Source organism: Silene latifolia, chromosome 10, assembly GCF_048544455.1.
Source record: "Silene latifolia isolate original U9 population chromosome 10, ASM4854445v1, whole genome shotgun sequence".
Classification (NCBI taxonomy): domain Eukaryota; kingdom Viridiplantae; phylum Streptophyta; class Magnoliopsida; order Caryophyllales; family Caryophyllaceae; genus Silene; species Silene latifolia.
In genome coordinates, this window is record NC_133535.1 from 54,958,105 (window position 1) to 54,984,713 (window position 26,609).

The window sequence follows — 26,609 nt, forward strand, 5'->3', positions numbered from 1 at the left end:
TGGAAGGAACATGAAATGGGTAGTTGGTTGGAAATTCACTCAACTCATCCTCCAAATAGTCAAAATCACCACATTCAATGCAAGTACTCTCATTATCATCCAAGGTGATTTTAAGGGTGTCTATTTGGGGTTCCCAAATGTCCTCATCATATTCCTCATCCCAATAAGGTCCATTATCAAAGGGGTTGTCGTAACAAGGCTCACCAAGTTCAACACACTTGTCTCCCTCAAATATATCATCCTCAAAGGGTGAGTTTTCACTCAAGCCCACATCCATATCATTCTCACTTTGCCCATTAACATCAAATTACATGGAGGTTGATTTCATTGAAATACAAGAAGAGTAGGATGACGGCATCCAAGCATTAGTTTCACAATCAAGAATGTACTCCTCCTCCTCATCACTCTCCTCATCTAGCACTCCATCTTCCCAAGGTGGGTTAATTTTGTGGGCATAGTAGGTTGACTCAAGGTTATAGGAAGGTTTCTCATCCTCACAAATCTCATTTTCATAGTTTTCCTCAATGAAGTTTTGAAATATGGCTTTTATCGCTTCTATACCTTCCTTGGCACTTTCAAATATGTCATGTATAGTTTGCTTGAGACAATGAATGGTCATAAACTCAACAAATTCCCAAAATTCCTCACAACTCATCTCACATATCCTACCACCACTCAAGTGAAATGCCAAGTTGCGGGTCTCAAGGTTCATGCCATTATAAACAACACAACATGCTTCAAAAGTTGAAAGAGTAAAACCATGATGCCAAGCATGAGTCATATAATCTTCAAATCTTGCAACATATTTATCAAATGACTCGTTTTCATATTGCCAAAAATTGAATGTAGACATGTTAAACATATGAAATAATGCAAGTACAACAAAACTCAAGAAAAAGAAGCACAACTAAAACTAGACAAAAGAACAATTCAAATAAACAACACCGTCCCCGGTAACGGCGCCATTTTGATGCGGGTGATGTCGTCGGGTCACATCCAATCAAACACATTTATAATACTCAACATACAACTAGTTAGTGGTAAGTTGAGGTCGATCCATGGGACGGTGGTTACTCAAATTATTCAATCTAATTATGGTTGTGCTTGGGGTTGTCACAATTATAATGGGTTGATGATTATAATCTAATAAAAGCAATAAACAAGCAACAAAAGGAAAGATATAAACAATTGATTAAAAATGCTAGGATATCATGGGTTCATAAGGGATTCATGGGAGTTGATCATACAAACATGTTTCCTACTAGATGCAAGTAATTATTGTTGTGATGGATCGAGTTGGTTTATATCTTACAATCCTAGGAAGGTTTGTGTCCCGGAGCCGAATCGATTAGATTGTACAACACCTACAAGTCGACTTGATCCTCCCTATCCAACTATATGCATGGTCTAATGAGACTCGAGTTGGTTTATGTCTTACAAGTCTCATTGAAAAGATAAATGATGGTTGTAAATGCAAGGATTCATAGGCTTAGCATTTCATCAAACATAACATGTGCATAAGTTGAAATCACAACAAGCAAGCAAATTAATTATGGAAGCATATTATATTAAGCATGAATCATTCCCCATGTTTATTTCCCCTAATTACCCATTAATCCTAACTAAGTAACTACTCACTCATGATCAAGTTTAACATGTTAATAAGGTTGTCAATCATACTAACAAAGCCAAACATGATGAACAAGTAAGAAAGATTAACAATAATTAAAACAAGGATTAAGAGAATTATACCTATGGAGATTCCAAAATAATAATGCAAAGAATAATAGAAGAACTTGATGATTGATAGAAGGTTGTCAATCTCCCAATAAACCCAATAATCTTCTAATTACCCAATAATAAACTTGAATTACTCAATAATAAACTTGAACAATAATTAAGGAAAGATTAATGTGTAATTTGTGGAAAGATTAAATGATAATCTATTCTAATCTACTCCTAATCTAATCTAAGGAAGGATTGATTTAACCTAATGAAAACTTGATGGTTTGATTATTACAAATGGGGTATATATAGTAGAGCATCATTAGGTTAAGCAAGGGTAAAATAGTAAATTAACAATGCTAATTGTTGGGTAGGGAATCGCTCCTCTCAAAAAAAGATGCCGGTCTCCTTTTAGCTAGTCTTTGAAAAATATGCGCGGATCATGGTTCACGTAGCAAGGAAAGACTTCCTGTCCAGGAATACGCTCGTCCCGAGCGAAATATGAGCGTCCTGGGCTTCAACCCGAGCGGGTTGAATTTGTCCCGAGCGGGTTGAGCTGTATCATGCCTTACTTGAGCTCGGATTGTAAAACGGACGTCATTTCCTCATCCGGACTCCTATTGGAGTGATTCAAAAGCCTAGATCACTTGATTTTTCGATGCCGTTTCATCTAGCTTACTTTCAGAGCCAAAGGAGCAACCCTTGGTTTTGTTTCGAGCAATTTATTCTTGTAATGCCTTCCTTCTCTTCATCCTTACTTTTAACCCTATGAGCCTTCTATATACTCTTTATTCCTACATCCTTGGTCATCATTCTTGCCTCCTGTTCATACTAATCCATCTAATATCATCAATAAGCTTCCAAATATGCATGAAAGACGGGAATTTACGCCTAATTACCTTCTTTCCTACAAAACATACGAAATGCACTATGAAAGCAAAATAGGAAGGACTTGACGGATAAAATAGCTATGGAATGTTATAATAGTATGGAAAATAGGCTCAACTAGGAGACTAAATGTGCGCAAATAATGTTCACATCAATGAGTCGACGCAATTAGGCATTTTATCGTAGTAAACCTTGACCTGGACCGGAAGGTTGGAAAGGGTGAGACTCGTAGCGAACATTAGGGCACCGTAGTGAGCGCGGAAGCTAAGCTATTTGTGTTTTAGGGCGAATTGAGACCGGAAGGAGATATTCACTGCCCCATTGACCATATTTGCATTGACCTGAGACCTAGATTGCTTGACTGAATGATCATGGTGAACCGACTGTCTTAGCTGCTTCTTCCTTATTTGCTTAATCTTTGTTCTCTTGCCTTTCTCTTTCTCAACCTCTTTAGTTTAGAACAACCAAATTAAAACCCCTAAATTGGTTACCGTGACGAACTTAGTTAAAGCTGACATTTTTCCATCTCCCTGTGGAGATCGACCCGACTTCCCTAGCTATATTAGTTAGAGCCAGTTGGTTATTTTTGATAGGTATACGACTGTCCTGTCATTGTTTGCTTTCAGTCTTTGAGCCGTGTTGGATTGTGTTTTAATGTGAGTCATTTTTCTACCTCGGAGCCATGACCCCGTCTTCTACTTCGTCCGTCAACGACAATAACAATGATAACAACAGAGATGTCACAACTGACGAGCTAGCCAGCCTGCTCACCGCTCTTAAGGTCACTCTAGATCGCGTCGAGACCCGTATCGATGCCCTGGAAAACAAGGAAACTGGAGAACATAATACTTCATCTTTAACTGAAATCGAGAAGAGGCTAAAGCTCTTGGAAGAACAACTCCTAGCCCGGGGTAACAATATCCATCTTGAGAATAACCGATAGGTTCGAACCTGTTGGGGATCAATTACCCGACAACTTTATCTTAACTGATGTGCCCAAGTTCAAAGGAGTGGAGGACCCACTCAATCATATCCGTGCCTTTAAAGACTACATGGCCATAAAAGGGGCCAAACAGGAACTTTTCACCCGGATATTTCCGTCCTCTTTGGAACCGATCCCTCGCGAGTGGTACTACTCCCTTGATCCCGAAGAACCTTACTACTTGGGATGAGGTCGTAGTTGAATTTGCCAAGCAATATGCCGACAATGTTGAAATCCAAGATAATACCCGTACTCTTGAGGTCCTAACCCAGAATGACAAGGAGGGATTCACCGAGTTCTTAACCCATTGGAGGAGGGTAAGTACTCAGTTGGTCAGCAAGCCGAATGAGTCAACCTTGGTGGAAAAGTTTGTCAACAATCTCCGCCCAGTATATGCCAACTTACAGAGGTACCAGAACATTAAGACCTTCCAGGATCTGCAAATCCTTGGGACACGCATTGAAGACGACCTCCGTAAGGGTGTCTTAGCCAAAACCACCGGTAGAGGCTACCAGGGATCCACGTCAACCGGATCTCGCCCTATGACCAAACGAACAAGATTGATGAGGTCAACCTCATTGAACCATCCGCTAAGAGAGCCGAGCTCCCCCAGAGAGTGTTCACTAATATAGGGTCAACTTATGCAAGCTCCCTAAAGAGGCTCATAGACCAAGGGAAACTACAACCAATCGGACCCACCCCGGATCCGTCTGATGCTAAGAAATCCCGCTTCTGGAACACTAATGCCTACTGTCAGTACCACCAAGGGAAAGGGCACGACACGGAAACCTGCTTCAAACTCAAACACATCATCCAAGACATGATTGAGAAAGGGGAATTGCCTTTACCCCCACCAACTAAACCGAACAACAAAACGAACCCTTTGGGAATCCATGCCATCTCCAACGATGAGCCAACTTTGGACTGCTCTCATCTCATACTGCCAGTCGATGACGAGGTGAACGCCTTGGAGAAGGATCCCTCATATGGGGTATTTGTATTCAGTGCCGCCACTATGCTCACCATGTTCCAACATGTTGAGGAAGCCATAGCCAGTCTCTACGAGAGGATCACCCGACTTGACGATGCCTACCGCTGACTTATCTTCAATCCTCCACCACCACGCCCGAGGGAGAGTCCCCCGAGCGCCCAAAACTACCCTCACCAGGATGGATTGCTCCCGCGACCATTCTCGCATGCACCTCACAATAATCACCCTCACAATAATCAGCCTCACAAAAACTACCCTCACAATAATCACCCTCAGAAAAACTACCCTCACAAAAACTGCCCACCAAGGAATACCCCTCCAAGGTGCCTTCGAGATCCAGAAATCAATGGCATCTGGAGAGAGGATGTTGAAGATGTCTATATTGTCCCATGGAAAATGAAACAGGCGAAAGAGATCAGTCACCTTACCCGGTCCGGACGCCCCTATCAGAACTCGAACAATTCAACGGTCGCTCCAACAACGAACGACCAAGTCGTCACGGACATGGACACTCAACCAAAAGCTCCTGAGAATTCAATCCTCAAGCAGCTTCAGAAGCCAAAAGCCGAAATCTCAATTTGGCTACTGATTGCGACATCCTTCGAGCATCGGCAGGCTCTGCTACAAGCCTTGGGAAAGTTAACTCTGCCCTCCACCTCTTCCCCTGAAGAAATAGTGGCACACATGACAAGGGATGCGCCTGATTTGAGCAACCCGATCGTCTTCTCTGACGAGGATATCCCTCCCTTTGGAGCCAATCATAACCTTGCCGTGTACATTACTGTACAATCTCTCAAGAAGAATGTTCCCATGGTCCTTGTGGATGACGGGTCCGCAGTGAATGTCATTCCCCTCAAGACTGCTTACAAGCTGGGTATTAAGGAAGTCGATTTGGTCCCGACAAATCAAGGAGTACGCGCCTACGACGGCACTCGTCGCAAGGTCGCGGGCCTTATCACTTTAACTGTCGTAACCGGACCACTGGAAAGGCAAACCAGTTTTCAGGTGGTCGACATCGACGCCTCCTTCAACATGCTCCTGGGACGTCCCTGGATCCATGCCGTCAAGGCAGTTACCTCAACTCTTCACCAGAAAATCAGGGTCCCCTTCAACGGGAAAACAATCACGATTCCTGCTTCCCCGATCAAAGCTGTCATGAGAAGGGGAATAGCCTCCCAAGCCGTTGAGGAGGATGACAATGAGATGTGGGGATTTCAAGATGTGAATGCCATAAATAATGAATCAACACCCATTGATTGTGACCCGTTCGCCAACCTCACAGTCAACCGCATTCTGATACGCCAGGGTTACTTCCCGGGTCTACCCCTCAATCCACTGAAGAGCACCTTACCTCTCTTGAAATAGGCTAAGGTCCCCAACATCCCCTTCGGGCTAGGCTATGAACCTACCAGTGAGGATATCCAGGAGATGAACCTCCTAGTTCGGAAGCGCAAGAAGCACGGAGTTATCCTCCGTCCCTATCATTTGACCCTCAATGGATACTTTGTCCCCGAGGGGGAGTCCGAGCTCTACCATGGCTTTCCGGAGCCGATCTATACTCTGTGGCTAAAACCAGGTACCCGTGTGTGGAAGTCTTCCAGGACTGCTACTTCATCCCCAATAACACCGAAGCTTCATCAGCCGAGTCTAAGCCGTCCTCATGCCTCGACGGACAAGCTGTCACTCTCCTCTTTGGAGAGGATAACATCAAGCACGTAGACTATGAGGACATCATCAACATCGCTCTGAAGGACAACCAATTTGACCCGACCGCCTTGATCTCTGATATTGACCCGGAGAAAGCTACACAGGGCTGGAGTAAAACCGTCAAGTGGACCGATCGCCAAGGCCGCATTCTCAAGATCACAACTGGAGAAGGCCTAATGTTCAAAAGGGGAAGTGAAGAAGAATCTGAATCTGAGTCTGATTCGAAGTCAGAGTCTGTCGTAGCTCCTAACACTCCTGATGTCCCAGTCAAGGTCCCCTTCCCACTGTTTTATCATAAAGTCGTGGCTCATTCAGAGGTTGAGTCTACTAAGGTCACCCTCAATCCCATGAAAGGTGACAACCTAGAGCCTTTTCCAGAGGCCACCTCCTCTGCTGTGTCGCCTCTGAATAACCATGAGATGTCTGGCCTCTCCGAGCTTTTCGCTCGTGTTAACTTAATGAACGCTAAGTTTGCTTATGACTCGTCTCAATTTAACTGCAATGCAATTCTGAATGACTATGAGGAATTTGACTTGAGTGACTACCCATCTCACCTAGCCAAAGAACTTTACAAACGGGAAACCAGAACCCCCATCATTGAGGAGACCGAACCTATTGACGTAGGAACCGACAACACACCTCAAGAACTTAGGATAGGGACAACCCTTGACCCCTCGGAAAGACAACAGTTCATTGACCTCCTCCACGAATACAAGGACGTGTTCACCTGGTCCTACAGAGATATGCCTGGGATTGACAAGGAAATTACTGAATACCGGATACCCATTAAGCCCGGAGCCAAACCCGTGAAACAAAAGCTGCGCCGGATGCGTCCTGAATGGGCCCTGTGATGGGTGATGTCATCGGGTCTCCCAATCAAACACATTTATATTCTCAACAAACAACTAGTTAGTGGTAAGTCGAGGTCGATCCATGGGACGGTGTGCTTTGGGTTCTAAGTCTATCTATCTCAATTTATGCTAGTGTCACAATTTGTTTGGGTTTGTAGTTGTATTCTAGACTAATGCAAGCAATAAAGTAAAACAAGCAATTAAAGGAAAGATGTAAACAAATGATTAAAAGTACTAGGATATCATGGGTTCATAAGGGATTCATGGGAGTTGACCATACAAACATGTTCACAAAGTTGCAAGCAATTAATGTTGTAAAGGAACCGAGTTGGTGTATGTCTTACCGTTCTTAGGAAGAGTTGGGTCCCGGAGCCGAATCGATTAGATTGTACAACACCTAAAAGTCAACTTAATTTCCCCCTAATCACTTCTATGCATGTTCTAACTAGACTCGAGTTGGTTTATATCTTACAATTCAAGTTGAATAGATAAGAGATGGTTGTAAATGCAAGGATTCATAGGCTTAGCATTTCAACAAACATAACATGTGCATAGGTTGACATCACAACAAGCAAGCAAATTAATTATGGAAACATATTGGATTAAGCATGATTATTCCCCATGTTTACTTCCCTTAATTATCCACTAATCCTGGTTAAGGGAACTACTCACCCATTATCATGGAAAACATGTCATTAATGGTGTCAATCATCACAACAAGTGTAAACACGATAAGAGCTTTAAGGAAATAAACAATAAAGAGTAAAGAGTAAAGGAATTATACCAAACTTGAGATGATCCAAATAATAAATCAAGAATAAAAGAAGAGAACTTGATTGATTGATGAAGGGTTGTCAATCCTCCAATAATAACCCAATAATCTTCAATTACCCAATAATAATAAACTTGAACAATAATTAGATTAATGTGTAATTTTGTGGGAAGATTGAGATTAATCTATTCTAATCTACTCCTAATCTAATCTAAGAGAATTTCCTCCTAAGAGAGCCCTCTTTTGATTATCATCAAATGGGGTATATATAGTAGTGCATCATTAGGTTAAATAAGGCTAAATTAGTAATTAACAATTCTAAGTTCTAAGTAGGGAAATGCAAGTATTTCGAAGAGATGAGCATATTTGCTGAAAACTTCACGGTCCGCTCGTACAAAGGGGGAAGACGCTCGGATCATGGGCAGGGGGGACGAGCGGCTTGGCAGTCGGGACGCTCGGATTGCTTGAGGTGGCGACGAGCGTCTTGATGCTAGGACGCTCGGATTGTTCCTCAGGGTGCTTTGCTTCTTTCTTTCGCATGCTTCTTATACTTGCATCGTTGATCTTAGTTCTTGCCTCTCCTTCCATACTCATTCAACCAATATCATCAATAATCTTCAAAATATGCACGGGAGACGGGAATTTCCGCCTAATTGTCTTCTTTCCTACAAAACAAACATAATGAAATAGGAAAATGAAATAGGAAGGAATTGACGGATAAAACGGTCATGAAATGTTATAATAGTATGCAAAATAGGTTCAATTAGGGGACTAAATGTGCTCAAATATGAGTCACATCACCCTAAAATACAAGGAAGAAGTAGACAAACAGTTCAAGGCTGGTTTCATCAAAGTGTCTGAGTACTCTGACTGGGTAGCCAACATTGTTCCTGTACCGAAGAAAGACGGGAGAATTCGGGTTTGCGTCGACTTCAGGGATCTGAACAAGGCGAGTCCAAAGGAAGACTTCCCTTTGCCACATGTTGACATTCTGGTGGACAATACTGCCGAGCACGCTCTCCTATCATTCATTGACGGGTATGCTGGGTACAACCAGATCAAAATGGCTGAGAAAGACATGCACAAGACTGCATTCACTACACAGTGGGGTACATATTGCTACACGGTCACGCCCTTCGGCCTCAACAATGCCGGAGCAACCTATCAAAGAACCGCTACCACTCTCCTACATGATATGATGCACAAGGAGGTAGAGGTATATGTCGATGATATGATCGTCAAATCAAGAGAACGGGAGGGCCACATTAGCGCCCTTCGGAAATTCTTCGCTCGTCTGCGGAAATATAATATGAGACTAAATCCTCAGAAGTGTGCATTCGGGGTTACCTCCGGAAAACTCTTGGGACATGTCGTCAGCAAAAGAGGCATTGAGATTGATCTAACCAAAATCAAAGCCCTTCAACAAATGCCTCGACCTAAGAACGAGAAGGAGATTCGGGGATTTCTCGGTCAAGTTCAATACATCAGCCGCTTCATTGCCAAGCTCACCATGATTTGTGAACCAATCTTCAAGAAGCTTCGCGCCTCCGATCACGCTGATTGGGACGACGATTGACAAAAAGCCTTGCCCTAGTATGGTCGACAAAGAAGATGCGGCATTACATGCTCAGCTACACGGTCCACATCTACTCCAAGATGGACCCGGTCAAATACATCTTCGAAAAACCCGTACTAAACGGAAGGCTGTCTAGGTGGACAATCATGCTGTCCGAGTTTAATCTCAAGTTTGTACCCCTCAAGGTTATCAAGGGAAGAGCAATCGCCGATTTCTTAGCAGAGAATCCCATCAACGAGGATCCAACGACCGACACATGGTCACTTCCTCACGAAGACATCCTTTGTGCTGACTCCGACGCATGGGACCTATACTTCGACGGTACATCAAATCTGAGAGGCTCCGGAGTAAGAATCCTTCTAATATCACCAGAGGGAGAACATGTTCCGATCTCAGTCAAGCTGGACTTCGCCGTCACCAACAATGCCGTTGAATATGAAGCATGCCTCATCGGCCTACAAGCAGCCATAACACTTGGCATCAAGAGACTGAGGGTCCACGGTGATTCCTCGCTCATCATCAATCAGGTGTCCGGATCATGGAAAATCCGAAGTGACAGCTTAGCTCCCTACCGGGCGAAAATCAATCAAGAGGCCGACTTCTTCGACCAAGTCGACTACTTCCACTTGCCACGGGAGGAAAATCAATTTGCTGATGTCCTGGCAAAACTTGCTCACGTCTGTGCCATCAACAATGACAAGGAAAATCATGCTGAACCTTGGTACCAAGCCATCCTCAACTACAAAACCAAAAATGAATTCCCTCCTAACTCTGACCCAAGATGACAAAGAGCCATCCGTTTACTTGAATCACAATTCGTGATAAACCAAAAACGACTATACAAAAGAACACCCCAAGGAATTTTCCTCCTTTGCATTGACCATCACAAAGCCAAAAAAAGTCATGGGAGAGGTCCACGACAGAGAATGTGGCCCGCACATGAGCGCAATGATGTTTACCCAGAAGATTATGCGGCTAGGTTATTACTGGACCACCATGGAAGCCGATTGCCGTAACTACGTCAAACATTGCCAAAATTGCCAAATCTTCGCCAACATACAACACATTCCACCATCCCTTTTATACACCATGACATCACCCTGGCCCTTCTCAACCTGAGGCGTCGACTTCATCGCGAAAGTCAACCTGGTAGGCACCAAGGGACATTGCTTCATCCTTGTCGCCATCGACTATTTCACCAAATGGGTGGAAGCGCAATCATATGCAGTCTTGACCGCCAAACAAGTGGCCAAGTTCATCCAAAACAACATCATCTGCCGATATGGGGTACCCCATGAAATCATCAGCGATCAAGGCTCTCACTTCCGGGCGGAAACTCGGGCCTTACTGGACAAATACAAGATCAAACGACATCGATCATCCCCTTACCGTCCCCAAACCAACGGAGCGGTGGAGGTAGCTAACAAAACTCTTGTCACCATTATCAAGAAAATGCAAGACAACTACCACGATTGGCCGAGCAAACTCCCATTCGCACTCTGGGGATATAGAACCTCCATTCGAACACCGACAGGCGCCACACCCTTCTATCTAGCATACGGTATGGAGGCGGTTCAACCGGTAGAGTTAGAGGTTCCTTCTCTACGCATCCTACTGGAGAGTCAAGTCCCTCAGGCGGAATGGACCCGTCGAAGGTACGAGCAACTTACTCTTCTAGACGAGCGGCGACTCAACGCCTTGCACAACGTCCAGCTATACCAGCGATGTATACAACGGGCATTCAATGAGAAAGTCAAACCCAGGAACATCAAGGAAGGCAACTTGGTCCTCAAGTCGGTCCGAGCACCATTACCCGTCGATCCGAGGGAAAAATTCAAACCCAACTGGGCCGGGCCGTACCTGGTCAAGAAAATACTTTTGGGGGCGCAGTGAGACTGAGTGACCTAGACGGGGAGGATTTTACAAACCCGACCAACCTAGACCAACTCAAGAAATATTACCCTTGAACCGTAGCAACCAACGACCTAACCCTAGTTTTACAACTAGCAACCGCCTTAACCCTTTTCAAGTCAAGTTCCTCGACGTGTTCTGATTTGAAATTGCACATTTCATCGAGTCTAAGTTGCGGCACCTTGCCCGTTTCGAAGGCCCTTTGATCTGTCAAAGGCAACATCCATTTGCACTGAAACAAAAACATTTTGAACTACGAGCATGGTTTGATTTCATCTCTTCAGGTGGATACGTAGGCAGTCCCTCTTATACCTGAGGGATACAACCACAAAACCCAATCAAATTTACAAAACATTTTGAACTACGAACATGGTTTGATTTCACCGCTTCAGGTGAATACGTAGGCAGTCCTTTCTTACACAAGAAGGATACAACCATCCCCATAATCAAAACAAAAAACCCACATACAAAAAATATCCCCATCAAAAAAGAAAAGGAAAACCATTCCCTTTCCCACAAAAATACAAAAGAAGCCTTTCTCCCTTCCCACAATTATTCCACTTTCCCAAGTGCAATTGTTTAGGACGATTCAAACCGAATTGCCTTTACAAAATGGATGGAAGAAACAAGCGTTCACATTTTGACACAAGCAATCCTCTTATTTAATTAATAATGGGAGGGATTACAATTTCAACAACAAATAAAGCTCGACGAGTCTACAACTTGTCAAAGCTAAGGTGTCGACTAAAACACCTCACATAATAAAACTAGCACAAAACACACAAAACATAGCTAGTACAACATAATAAAAACTCACAACAATAATACAACATAATAATAAAGTGGGTAATGGAAATCTTCACTCCTCCATTCTACCCTTGCCTTTTCCCTCGGGGTACATCTTCCCCTTGTTCTTCTTGTTGGCCCGCCTAGCATGGATTTCCTCCTCGGAACGGATCCTCAACGGATCTAAGACGACAACGGCCTCCGGTCTAGCACAAGACCCCATGTTCAGCCCAAAACGAGCCCATACACGGCCCACTACATTCTTGGGACCCGAGCTTCTCCTCTTTGGTGGCCTCACCACATCCAGGCTAGCTCCATCAAAGTCCTCAAAGAAGGCACGGTTGACCTTGCCAACCTCTCGATACTTCAAATCGACAACCTCGTCCTTACGAAATTTGGACCTTTCTTCCAAGGACGGAGCTCTTGACCACTTGACATAAGCGGGAGTCACCCATGTCGTGGCAACGGGGTCTGGTACCTCCCAAAGCGGTTGAGTGGCCCACCACCTTTCGAAGACCTCCACAAGCTCGGAGTTCCGAAAAACATTCTCTTGGACAAGGGTATCTTGAGCGGGCACCTTTTGTTGACGCCCCATTTGCCTCATGAGCCTTTCGGGATAAATTAAGGAACCAACCTTCAAACCCACCACCATCAAAGAACGAGGACTAGCACCCGCAGCGGGCAACTCCGTGAAAGAACTCAAGTGCCACCACGGCACCACCCAACGGATGTGAGGACCACCCTCCTTCGACAATCTCGCGGCCCAATAAGCCTCGGTGGAAGCAAAGCTATCCGAGTACAATTTCTTCCTCATGGTAAGGCGACGGAAGGAATAAGAAGAAGAATCAACCGGAGGCTCTACATACCTTAGCCTCTCCAATAGCCACACTTGGAGGATCCAAATGAAGGAGCTTCTCCGAAAGAGCCTTCCTTGTCCAAAGCTTGGATGATCTCGCCAAGCACCAACCATGATGGATCTCTACCATGCTCCATTTGCTCAACCACATGCACGAGGGTCATGCTACCATAGCATTTTGGTCCCTCCTTCTTCAAATCATCAACAAAGAGGTATACATGGACAAGGCAAAAGGCAAGAGCCCTTCTCCTAGCCACCTCCGAAACATTGGCATCTAATCGGTTTGAAAAGATGTTGATTAGAGCCACCATATCCACACCATGTGGAGAAAGAAGGAAGTTGACTTGACTTGTCGACAAACCCAACATTGAACGGAATTTCTCCTTGTGGCACAACCGAGTCGGAGGAAGCACCGGAACACAACCCGCCAACCCACCAATGGCTCCAACTTCTTCGGCTAGTGGACAAATTTCACCTTTCGGGAAAACGAAAACATGGTGTTTCGAATCCCAAAACCGAGAGCATGCTTCGAGAAAGGAGGGTTGCACCTTAACTTGACGGAGCACCAACAATTGACCAACTCCCATGCAAATGAGTTGATATTTTTTCGGGAGGCGACAAATCCCGGCACCATTGTCGCAACGCATTCTCAAAGGCATCCATGAAATATTTTTGTGGAAGAAGAAGAAGTTTTGTAGAGATGTTTTTGTGTTTCGGATGATGAAACAATGAAGCGCAAACATCACTATTTATACAAAAACAATCAGCGCGTTTTTCAGAAAAAAGGAGAGCTGGCTCCCATCGCCAGGCCGCTCGCGCCTCTTTAGGCCCTCTCCCAGGATTCCCGCTTTGACTTGTCTCTTTCAAGTTGTGTTTTCTCCTGACACCTCAAACCTCCCGCCAGAACGCTCGCGCCTCTTCAGGACGGTTCAGGACATTTTGTGTTTCCTCACACTCACATTTCTTTGCTTTTGCGTTTTACGAAGTCCGACACGGTTTCCATGATGCAGCTTTAAACATACGGATTTTTCTTTCTTTTTTTAAAAGGGGGAAGGGCTAGTCGCCCCGATTCGCGATGGATCGTTTCCATATCAATCAAAATTCCGAATTTTTTTTTCGCTTTTTCGCAATTTTCCCAGCAAAAAAAAATCGAAAATTGATAACACGACAACAGTTTTCCTCCAAAATTCAAGCACTCACAAATTCGAGTCTTGATCTCACAAAAAAATCAAATCAAATACACTCGTAAAAATCTTTTCTAAAATTCATCCCTGACGGTTTGAGTTTGAACTTTTTCGAGTCACAAATCAATTTCAACAATTCCGACGCAATTTAATTCACGACACGAGTTAATTGCTCAAATTTTCAAATTAATTCCTTTTGAAGTCCAAACGTGATGAATTGTCGTATAAATTTTCAAAATTCATTTCAAATTCCAAAATTCAATTTTAACTTCAAGTCATCTTGATTAATTTTGTTTTCGATCAAATGCTTTACGTGTTTTCAATCAAACGCTTTTACGTGTTTGCGTTTGTGTATACGTGCTACCTGTTGCCTGTTTTTTTACACTAACGGTGCAGGAACTAGTGCAAAGCAGAAAGGGGAATTGACAGCCGACAGCGCTCCTCCGAAACACAACACAAAAAAGCCAAAAATCACAAAATGAGCCACAATCCAAAAACACACATATACAAACTGCCTCACGCAAAATACTTCGACACACGTTTGATACAAGCAACTGACCGTACAAACAGGATCCAGTACAGAGATCTATCATACAGACACTGGCCTAAGACAACAAAATGGGGGCTATCTGCCACCTACCGAACTAAGCACTCCCTATCCTTCCAATCGGAAAAGAAAAGGAGCAACACGAGAAACAGAGGAGCAACAACGGAAGCAGAGGTGGTTACCATGACGGTAATACCTCATTCCTGCTCCACGACAAAAAAGAAGACAGTGTCTGGTATACTTTGGATGATAAGGAGGCCAAAGACCATGATGCGACGCACCACCCCGGTGTTGACCTCCAATCATCAGCTGCCCTATCTATGAGCCACAACGAAAAGGACAAGCCGGCTGCGACAGCCACCTCCCCTCCTCTACAGAAGCATCCTCCACCACCACCTCGGCTCCAGCAGCCTCCCCGGTCACTTCTGCTCCTCCTAGATCATCCTCCTCTTCCAAGGCCTCCACAATAGACCCCAAAGGTCCCAAATGGTGCCCTGCAATCAAAGGCAACCAAAGAACGTCAGCCGAAATTTCGGCATTACGACGGCGCAAATTGGACAAATCCAAACCTGCAAAGCAGAACAAGGGCAATCCCGCCCAAACCCAACAACAAAAACAATTCACAAAAAAAAACGTACAAAAAAAAACGACTCGCCCTTCTTTTCAAGCAAAAGACGAGTCAAAACAACAACAACATAAGAACGGCACCCCAAGACCCATACAAGGTCCACCAACAAACCAAAATACATTCCCAATACAATGGGATATTTTCTACGGCTGGAAAAGGCAATTCCTACGCCAATTTGAGCGCAAACCGGTCAAAATTTCAAAATACGACCACGACGAGGCAACATGATTTTATCACGCCTCAAAGCGACCTAAACTATCAATAAGATCCATTTCAAGGCAAACTGACTCAATTCAAGCTCAAACAGGCGCTTATTCTGTCAGACATAAGACCGTCACAAAAGGCAAAAATTCCAATTTTGCCCACAATACCCGACAATGGCAAATACGGTCTTTCCCGACTACAATGCAACCTAGTGGGACCCACTACCCAAGCAAATAAACTTGGCATTGTGAGATGAGTTGGTTTCTCCACCTCACACACGTTTTTCGAGCATAGGGAGCGGGAACGGGGACCAAATGCAAACTAAAAGCACCCTTATACTCCTAAACAGGTTTCTAACCTAATGCAATCATCAATTTCACTCGAAATGGGCCCAATTAAAAATGCCCAATTCGATTTTCTAGGGTAAAATTTTCGCCCTAATTCAATTTAGCTAAAGGACCAACAAATTTAAATGGATTCAAGAGGAAACACACACCTTGTGATGACATTGTTGATAATGGCACGAATGGAAGCGAGCAAAGATCCAACAATGGCGGATTTTTGTGTTTTATCGAGAGTTTGAAGACGATATGTATGTGGTATGCGAACCATTCTCGCGTTTTTTTACCGAAAAAAAGGGAAGCTCCCTTGACTCGCCAGGTTGCTCGCGCCTCAATGAGGTGCTCCCTGCTCTTTCAGCGAAGTTTTGGGCTTTGGCCCAATTTCCCGTAACAAACTTCAAGTTTTCAATGACGACGTTAAGAACCGTCAATTTTCAAAAATAATAGTGAAAATTCAAATTTACTATTTCTTCAAATTTCAGACGACGACAATTAAAACCGTCAATTTTCAAAAATAATAGTGGAAATTCAAATTCACTATTTCTTCAAATTTCAAACGACGGCAATTAAAACCGTCATTTTCAAAAATAATGGTGAAAATTCAAATTCACTATTTCTTCAAATTTCAGACGACGGGAATTAAAACCGTCGTTTTCAAAATAATAGTCGGAAATTAAATTTCACTATTTTCACCACACATGTCAACGGCGGCAACATAAACAGTCACTTCAAACGTAATAATGAAGATTCCAAATTAACTATTTCCTTCACATGTCAACGGCGGCACATAAACCGTCACCTCAAACGTAATAGCGAAAATTCAAAATCCGCTATTTCTTTCAAAATTCAAACAAACGGCGATTAAAACCGCCACTTCAAGTTAAAAAAAAATGAGTAGTGAAGGTTCAAATTCACTATTCCTTCAAATGTCAAAAAGGGGCTCCCTCGCGGAACCCGCTTACTTCAAAAACAACGGTAGTGAAAATTCAAATTCACTACTTCCACGGCGGCATCAAGAGTCCGCTATTTAAAAAAAAAAACCCGTCCAACGCGGCTATTCTCACGGTCGATCAATCAACCGCCCCCATGGCTCGCGAGCCTTACAACGCATCGCGGCTGGCGAGCCCTCCTCATATACGCCCCATGGCTGGCGAGCCTTACAACGCATCGCAGCTGGCGAGCCCTCCTCATATACGCCCCATGGCTGGCGAGCCTTACAACGCATCGCGGCTGGCGAGCCCTCCTCATATACGCACCATGGCTGGCGAGCCTTACAACGCATTGCGGCTGGCGAGCCCTCCTCATGTACATATCACAGCTGGCGAGCCTTTGTCCGCGAACGTGCGAGGACATATCCGAAGATACCTCAGGTATGACTCCTTCTTATGGCTGGCGAGCCTTTGTGCGTAGTTGATGTGACCATAATTAGCGCATATTTAGCCCCCGAATTAGCCTTGTTCCCATGCTTTTTAGTGCATATTTGGGTCATTTCTTATCTTTAGTTCTTTGTTTTGCATATTCTTTGAGATTTTGATCCCTTGGTAGGAAAGGAGTAAGAATCTTGCATTTTCATAGCAAAACGAGACTAAATTGATCGAATTCAATGACCAAGCATCAAATAGAGACAAGATTAGAAGGCCTTTGTATATATTATAGTAGAAAAGCAATGTTGAGAAATGATCCTTGAGTCCCCAAGGAAATCCCCAAGGAATTTATGAAGAAAAGGGAAGAAAAGAAGAAGATGTCTTACTGAGTGACAATCCGTGCGGATTGTCACCAATCCGGCCGTCCCACAGCTGCACAATCCGTGCGGCTTTGCTCTAATCCGCTCGGATTCCACCTCCACAATCGGCCCGGATTCCGTCGAATCCGCTCGGACCCCATCGCCAGAATCCGCCCGTCCCGACCTTATTCCGCAGTTCCAAAGACAACGTGATTTCCTCTTCTCCAAGCTACGAAGAAAGAAGCCCTTCCTTCGAAAAATACCGGGTCCTCCTTGCTCAATCTAAAAAGTGTAATTACTAGTTTAGCCCTTAGTTAACCCTAATGCATCCTCCCTAATTTCCACTATAAATACCCCATTAGTCTAATTAGAGAAGCATGTTCTTCTTATCAATAATTAGAGCAGTTAATATCAATCAAATCTCTCTTTAGTATTGTAATCAACAATTAATCAAGTTCTAATACAAGTTTTATTTCCTTAATCTCTCTTTTGTTCATCCTTTATTTTGGGTAATTGAAGATTATTTGGGTTATTGTTGGGAGATTGACAACCTCTCAATCAAGCATTCAAGTACTTCTTTTATCTTTGCTTTATTATTGGAATCATTAGTAGGTATAATTCTCTTAATCCCTTTTTAATTATTGTTAATTACTTTCATTTATTCATCATGTTTCATATTGTTGGTATGATTGACAACCTTGCTAGCATGATCAACATGATAATGAGTGAGTAGTCTCTTAGCTAGGGTTAATGGGTGATTAGGGGAAACCAACATGGGGAATGATTCATGCTTAAATTAATATGCTTTCATGTTTTATTTGCTTGCTTGTTTTGATCTCAATTCATGCACATGTTATATTTGATGAAATGCTAAGCCTATGAATCCTTGCATTTACTATCATCTTCTATCTTTTCAATGAGACTTGTAAGACATAACCCAACTCGAGTCTCATTAGACCATGCATGTTGTTGAGTAGGGAAGATTAAGTCGACTTGTAGGTGTTGTACAATCTAATCGATTCGGCTCCGGACCCAAACTTTCCTAGGATTGTAAGATATAACCCAACTCAATCCATCACAACAATAATTGCTTGCTTATAATTTGAGAACATGTTTGTATGATCAATTCCCATGATTCCCCTATGATCCCATGACACCCTAGTGCTTTTAATCAATTGTTTACACCCCTTTAATTCATCTTGCTTGTTTATTTTCATTGCTATTTTAGTTTAGTGACCTTCTACATCAACCCAATTTATGACACCCCTTAGACACCACTAGTTGCAATAGAAATCTCATTTCAATACCCGTCCCTTGGGATCCGACCTTTACTTGCCTCTTTACTAATTGTAGAGTTGTTTGTGAAGTTATAAATTGTGTTTTGATTCGACCGTGACCCAACGACCACATCTTTAATTGTGAACACGAAACGGACCGATCAAAAATGGCGCCGTTGCCGGGGACGGTGTTTACTTGATTTAGATTTCTTTTTATTGTTATTAGTTGTGTCTTTCTTCGCCTTGGGAAGTAAAACTCCTCAAGGTTTGTTCTAATTGTTTTCGAGTTGTTTGATATTTTGCATGTCTAGAAGGTTACAAGGTGATTTGTTACCTTTTGACCGTGAAATCGAAAGAACCTTGACGAACAATAGGAGACTTGTTAGGAGGAATTTAAGAGGTATTAGTGAAGTTGTTCAACCCACTAGTGAGTTCATCAACCCTTTCGCAATAGAAGGAGAGGAGAACCCATTACACAATACCCCACAAAATCCACCTACAATGCCTAAATTCTCGTCACACTCCGTACCCACCGAGGAGAATCTACCAAATGGTACTCCTACACCGCAACATCTAACCGGAAATTTTATTGCCAAGTCCGCCTTCATCCAATTAGTTGAGAGGAGCCAATTTGGGGGGATGCCCTAGTGAAGACCCTCATTCTCATATGGAAACCTTTTGCGACTATTGTGATGCAATCTCTCAAACGGGCGTGACTCAAGACCAAATTAGATGGGTCTTATTTCCTTTTTCTTTAATCGGCACCGCGAAGCAATGGTTGAAGGGCCTTGATAAGGCCACCCTCGGAATAGATTCTTGGAAGAAGTTGGCTCTAGCTTTCTACAAAAAATTCTACCCACCGGAAAAGACTAACATGCTAAGAGCTCAAATTACGGGTTTTAAGCAAAGGGATGAAGAATCTTTGTATGAAGCTTGGGAGCGGTTCAAGGGAATTTGTCGCTCATGTCCTCACCATTGACTTAGCGAATGGTTTTTGGTACAACAATTTTGGAATGGTTTATATGAAGATTCTAGGAACATTCTCAATATGGGATCAAATGGAATGTTCACCGAAGTTGATGACAATCAAACATGGAACAAGATTGAGGAAATGGCGGTCCATAACTCACAATATAGTAGACCTCGCAAGGCTACTAGAGGAGGAAAGCATGAAGTGGACTCCGTTACTCAATTGGGTGCTCAACTTAGTGCTCACATTGACACAATCAACTTGAAGTTTGAACAAGCTATGGCTAGACTTGAAGAAAACTCAAAATCATCAAAGCATCATGTCAATGCCATGACGGCATCCTCATCAATCCCAAGTGGGATATGTGAGAATTGTGGAACTTTGGGACATGACCAAGGTGAATATAGGGGAACAAATGAACAAGTGAATGCTTTCCAAGCATACAAGAGTGGTACCCCTTATTCCAACTTTTACAATGAAAACACCAAATTCCATCCAAATCTCTCATACAAAAGCCAAAATGTTCAAAACCCTCAAACAACATACACTCCACCACCCATGAGAAACCAAAATCAAAGACCCTTTTACAATCAAAACCAAGGTTACCAAAATCAAAATCCATACAATCACCAAAATGACCAAGGTTTTGATGTCCAAAAAGCGGTCCTCCAAATGCAAAAGAATCAACAAGAATTTTTCACTCAAATGCAAAAAGATAGCCAAGCAAAGGAAACCACCATCAACAACATTCTAGCTCACACCAAGATGTTGGAAACACAATTGACTCAACTAGCATCTTCAAGCTCACAAAGACAAAAGGGGCAATTACCACCCCAAAGTAATCCCCCTAGACATGAAACGGTTAGTGCCATTCACTTGAGAAGTGGTACAAGGTATGAAGCACCAAGGAAGCAAGTTGAGGATGAAGTTGTGGAAGCTAGTGAAAAGGAATAAATTGTGCAAATCTCCAAAGATGGAGAATCATCAAAAGAAGAAAGTTCAAAGAAAAATGAAGACAAGGTCAAGGAGAAGGAGCCCATCGTGATTAGACTTCCTTTTCCAAGTCGTCAAGCCAAGCCCAAATTTGATGATCAACTTGGAAAGTTCATGGAAATTGTGAAGAATTTGGAAGTCTCAATTCCTTTCACGGAATTAATCAATCACGTGCCGGCCTATGCGAAATACATGAAAGATATCCTCACAAAGAAGAAGTCGATCCGGAAGCTTGAGACTATCGCCTTCACTAAGGTGAGTAGTGCAATACTTCAAGGGAGTTCACCTCCAAAGTTAAAGGATCCGAGAAGCTTCTCAATACCGTGTACCATTGGCGACACGACGATCAACAAAGCCTTATGTGATCTAGGGGCTAGTGTGAGTGTCATGCCGTACTCGGTGAGTAAAAAGTTGGGGACGGGAGAGCTTAAATGCACCAACATCACACTCCAAATGGCCGATAGATCGACGAAGACACCATTAGGGATATGTGAAGATGTCCCCGTGCGAATTGGGAAGTTTTTCATCCCGGTGGACTTTGTCATTGTTGATATGGAGGAAGATTCCAACATTCCAATCATTCTAGGAAGACCTTTCCTACACACCGCGGGTGCGGTGATTGATGTGAAACATGGTGAGCTCACTCTAGAAGTGGGAGATGAAAGCATAACTTTTAATCTTGACAAGACTATGAGAGTTCCTCGTTTGCATGAACCATGTTTCATGATTGATCATTATAGCCGAAAGGATGAAAGGAAGAAATCGGAACTCCAATGGAAGAAGAAAATTGAAGATGCTCCATTCAAAGAGCAAGTGAATTGTGACAAGGAGAGCTTGCAAAGTTCATCAAAATCAACCAAGGAAGAAGAGAATGGCCTCATTGGCCAAGAGAAGAAATTGGGAGAGTTGTCTCCATCTAAGCAAGAGATTTTCAATGATCAACTTAATGAAGTTTGTGGTCTTTGGGACAACGAATTTGAAGGGATTTTTAATCCCTACATTGGTAATGCCATCGATCAAGACCGACAACAAGGGCCAAGGTCTATTGAAAACCTCTACCATGATAATGAACAAGCTTTCGATTACTTTTTCAAGGTGTTGAGCAACATCAACAACACCTTGGACATGCCCCCTTGACATCTCATCAAGAATGAGAGTTTGGTGGAGTCCTCCCTAAACCACCACTTGTAAATATTTTTAACTTCCTAACTTACATTTCAATTCTTGTATTGCATTTTTTGTCATCTTTGGATTTTTTATTTACTTTGATCAAGATAATTGTCATGTTTGAGAGAAGTGAGGGAGGGACTAACAATTTCAATTGATGTGTAGTGCTTTACCTTAGTGTGGGGATGACAATTGCCTAGGCTATCCATGCCTTAGTAGTGCCCCCACAATGAAGAGCACAAGATTTGAAGAAAGAATAGAAGAATGGTAAGGGAAATGCATTGTGCACGGATGGAATTGAATCCGGGTACAAGGGGTCGAATCCGAACAGTTCACGAGAATCCGCTCATCTTGATGTCCGAGCGTCTTGGGTCGAAGACGCACGACATTATAAGCTGAGATTTTGGAAGATTTTTGACTGTAAGAGAATCCGGGCGTCTTGGAATATAATCCGCCCGTCTCTGCAAATCCGTCCGTCCTGGACTGAAGACGCCCGTCTTCTCTGCTGAGGAAAACAAGAAAAATTTCCTGGACTGAAATCCGTCCGTCTTCAGGCAAATTCGCCCGTCCCGTATCAAGAAAATCCGAGCGTCTTCTTCTGAATCCGCCCGTCTTTAGGCGAGTTTTATACAACCCAGAAAGAGCAGAATCCGCACGGATTGGGCAGAATCCGCACGGATTGCCCCTGCAGTTCAAAAATTTCGGTCTTTATAAAATCCCTCCCACCTTCCTTCATTCATTCATTCATTCATAAACACTACCCACAACATCAAAACCCTCATCCTCTCCATCACAAAAACAAAATCCCTCAACAACATTCACCAAAATCAAATCAAATCATCCTTCTAACAACAAATCAATCACTCCTTCTTCAATAAAAATCAAAACCAAGCACAAAATCTTCAACCTTTGAGTCGATTTTTGATTTCATAAAGGCAAAGCCTTTCACCTTTAAATCGATTTGGGTATACTACAAATTGAAGATTTTTCATTCTTTTCTTGGTTAGTTCATCAATGGCAAGGACTAAGGGAGCAACAAAGGCAACAAAGGCACCAAAGGCTAAGGCACTCTCACAAAGGCAAAAGGCTCTTCAAACAAAGAAAGCATTGGCTATGGTGGTAGCAACACCAAACTTGGAAGTGCAACAACAACAACAACCTTCTATGGGAGCAACAACACCTTCTACTCCGGAAATCGATCAACTTTTGCATTATCCGGAGGTAACTTTCATTTCCGAAACCCATAGAAATACCTTTGTCAAGTTTGCTAGAAAGTCATTACTATCCACCAAATTTATATGTGAAGATACCTTAGAAAAATTGGGTGTTCTTGAGCAAACTAGAGCCTTTTTCAAAGCCATGGGGTTGAAGAAATTGTTTGAAACAAAGGAATTGACATACCCCTCCCTTACCTTGGAATTTTTGAGTTCTTTGAAAGTCACCAAAGTTGAGAATAGGGAGAATCTCGAGTTTCGTCTAGCTAATGTTAGTAGACGCATTTCCTTTAGGGAATTGAGTGAAATTTTGGGTCTTAGTGATGAACCGCGTTATTTTAAGAATTATGGAAAGTATGACCCCGAACCTCTTTGGGAGGCAATTTCCGGGAGGAAATTTGAGGACTTTCATGCGAGTCGTGCTCTTTTGGTCCACCATCCGGGTATAAGAGTATGACACAAGGTCATGGGAAACACCATAATTGCAAGGAAAGATACCAACCATTTCACCAAACTTGATTTTATTCTCCTTGAATCGGCTTTGAACATTGGAAGAGTACACACCAAGCCTTACAATTCTTTGAGGCTCTTGGTAGATAGATGGCTCAACATTGATTGTGGGAAGAAGGGCACTACCGTTATTGTCAATGGCGGCCTAGTCACTATCCTAGCTAAGTACTTTGATCCTAACTTCAATAAGGATAACAAGTACAAAGCAAAAGAGGGTGGCCATCTTGTTGATTTGCATACTATGATACACAAGTACAAGTGGGTTGCCCATAACCCCCTTGACACTAAGTATGGATGGCTCACTAGTGAAGCTAGATCGTTCACCTTGCCTTCAAAGATTTGTCGTCTAAGCGTCCACCGGACCAATTATCTACTTCCCCTTTCTAAAGAGGCCGAGTATATTATCCAAAAACAAAAGGGTGATCTTGAAACTCCCTCCTCTCCCATTGTCATACCACCTTACCCCTTTGAGTATCAAGAGTTCAAGTCGGAAGGAGTTGAAGCTAGAAATGATTATGTGACTCTTCTCATGCAAGCAATGCACAAGCAAGCCTTTGAGGACCGGAAAAATGCTTACTTGGTTCAATATCCACCCCTCCTACACTTAGCTAGGCAAGGACTACTTGATCCATCTTGTCCTTTGCCTAGTTGGGCGGATAGAGAAGTCCTATTTCCGGGTGCATCTAGGGTCGTTTCGGGTGACAATGAGGTTGTTGGTAATGGTGAAAAAGTTGATGATAACATTGATGAAGAAGCAAGTGAAGAAGGAGAAAAGGATGGTGAAGATGATGATGAGCAAGATGAGAAAGAAAGTGAAGAAGCAAGTGACAAGGGAAGTGGCAATGTGACCACTTCTAATGAGGAAAGTGATGGTGATAGCATGATGGAAGATTAGCAAGCCTTGGAGACTCCTACCCTCTCATGGTTTGTCTATTTCTCTCTTTGTTTTACTTATAAATTTGATCATTGTTGGAGTAGTCCTAGCACCATAGAGGACTCACACCTCGGTACCATTGAGGTGTTCTCATTTTATTGTTCCCATTTTTAAAATCCAAAATGACAAATTAGTTTCATGCATTGCATAGTGTGTGCATGAACTACACCCATCCTTGGACATTAGCAATAGTGTCTCACTCGGTTTGGGGAAGTTAATGCATACACAACGGGAGGTAATCTAAATTATCCTCTCCGTCATAACAAAAACCATGCATCATGTAGTGTAGCTTAGTGTAGATTGCATTTAGTGTAGAAATCATGCATCATCTTTGCATAATTTCCATCATTTTGGCCATTGAGGACAATGCCCATATTAGTGTGGGGATGGGAATTCTAACATTTAACTCTTATTCAAAAATCCAAAAAAATTGAAAAATTTCAAAAATCATAAAAATTTGAAAATTGAAAACCCAAAAACATGTTTATTTCCTTTTGTAGTCTTGTATATATTGTCTTGTATATATTGTGTTTGTTCTATCCTTGTTCACATTGATTGACTACGCCACATCCGAGACATGAGGATCATGAAGACCGCATGGTATGATCTTTCCAATCTCCTTTTCCTCTTTATGTTAATGACTATGTGGCTTTATTTTGATTGATGCGGTATAACAATGTGAACTTAGGACTTGCATTTAGTTTATATGTCATATTAGTTAATAGAATCACTTGCATTAGGATGTTTATATTAGTTGCATCATGGTATGTAGTTGCATGTTAGAAATGTTTTGAAAAATGCCTATTTAGGAACTTTGACAAGAGCAACTAAGCCATTACAAATACTTGTTCAACTTAAGACTTTGCCTACTAGAATGGTTGTAAAACACCCTAGATAGTGTTATACTAGTGTCTTTTGACCCATGACCCAAAGCCTAGTCAAGGGTTTGCATGTGAGTCACCTATCCAACCCCGTGATGCGATGTGGACTTGGTTAACTTGTCTAGGTGACCTTATTTGACCTTGTGGTAAGGCAACCCAAAAATATTTTCTATCAATAAGCTTGAAGTGCTCATTTCAAAGAAATTTTGTCATGTGGAAGTAATCTAATGCCAAGGAACCTCAAATGTTGTGAATTGTTGAAAGTTGAGAAATTTAAGTTGTTTTGATGGAGGCGTACCACTTCGATGTGCTTTGGTGCGGGATCCATTGAATTGGGCCCCCCATACGGTTGTGAATTCGGCCGCCCAGAGACAGAGTGACTATCACCCCGAAAAGCTATTGTCTAGAGGTTAACCGGTTGCCTAATAAGCGATTGGCGAAAGCAAAGGACACTAGCCCGGAAGGGACAAACCCCATCTTAAATTTTTGAAATGTGAAAGTGAAATGAGGACAATTTTGAATACTAGTCATATCCACCCGTTGTGAATAAAGATTTGAGCATTTCATTCCCAAAAAGCCTTTTTGTCAAGCCACTTGGTCGAGCTTGGGACGATCCATGACCTTTACTTTTGTAGAGAATTCGAGACTTGTCATGTCATATGCTACTAGCATCATAGGGATCATCATTCCACCACCATCCGATCGCTCTTGACGAAAGCATTTGGAAATTGAGGACGAAAGTAGTCTAGTTTAACACCATTTGGAGGTGATTTAGTGCCATCCTCTTAGCCTTAGTAATTTGTTGAACTAGTATTTGTGAAGGATTACATGCTCTTAAATTCGTTCCTTTTTAGTGCCTCCGCCACTTGATGAGGAAGTGGCTATTCCTTTTGTAGATGCATCCATTATGTGTGCTTAATGTTTGGATGTGTCGCCATTTTGGCAAGACCCACCTTGCCTTGCAAGAAGGCATCCTACCTCATGGTTGTCT

General features: G+C 42.7%; 1 non-coding gene across 1 annotated transcript; it reads right to left on the minus strand.

Annotated features, from left to right (window-relative positions):
- Positions 1 to 19,823: 19,823 nt before the first annotated feature.
- LOC141610241 (small nucleolar RNA R71) lies at positions 19,824 to 19,930 on the minus strand. The gene has a single exon (XR_012528141.1). It is a non-coding gene; the product is annotated as a small nucleolar RNA R71 (small nucleolar RNA).
- Between the last annotated feature and the right edge of the window lie 6,679 nt (positions 19,931 to 26,609).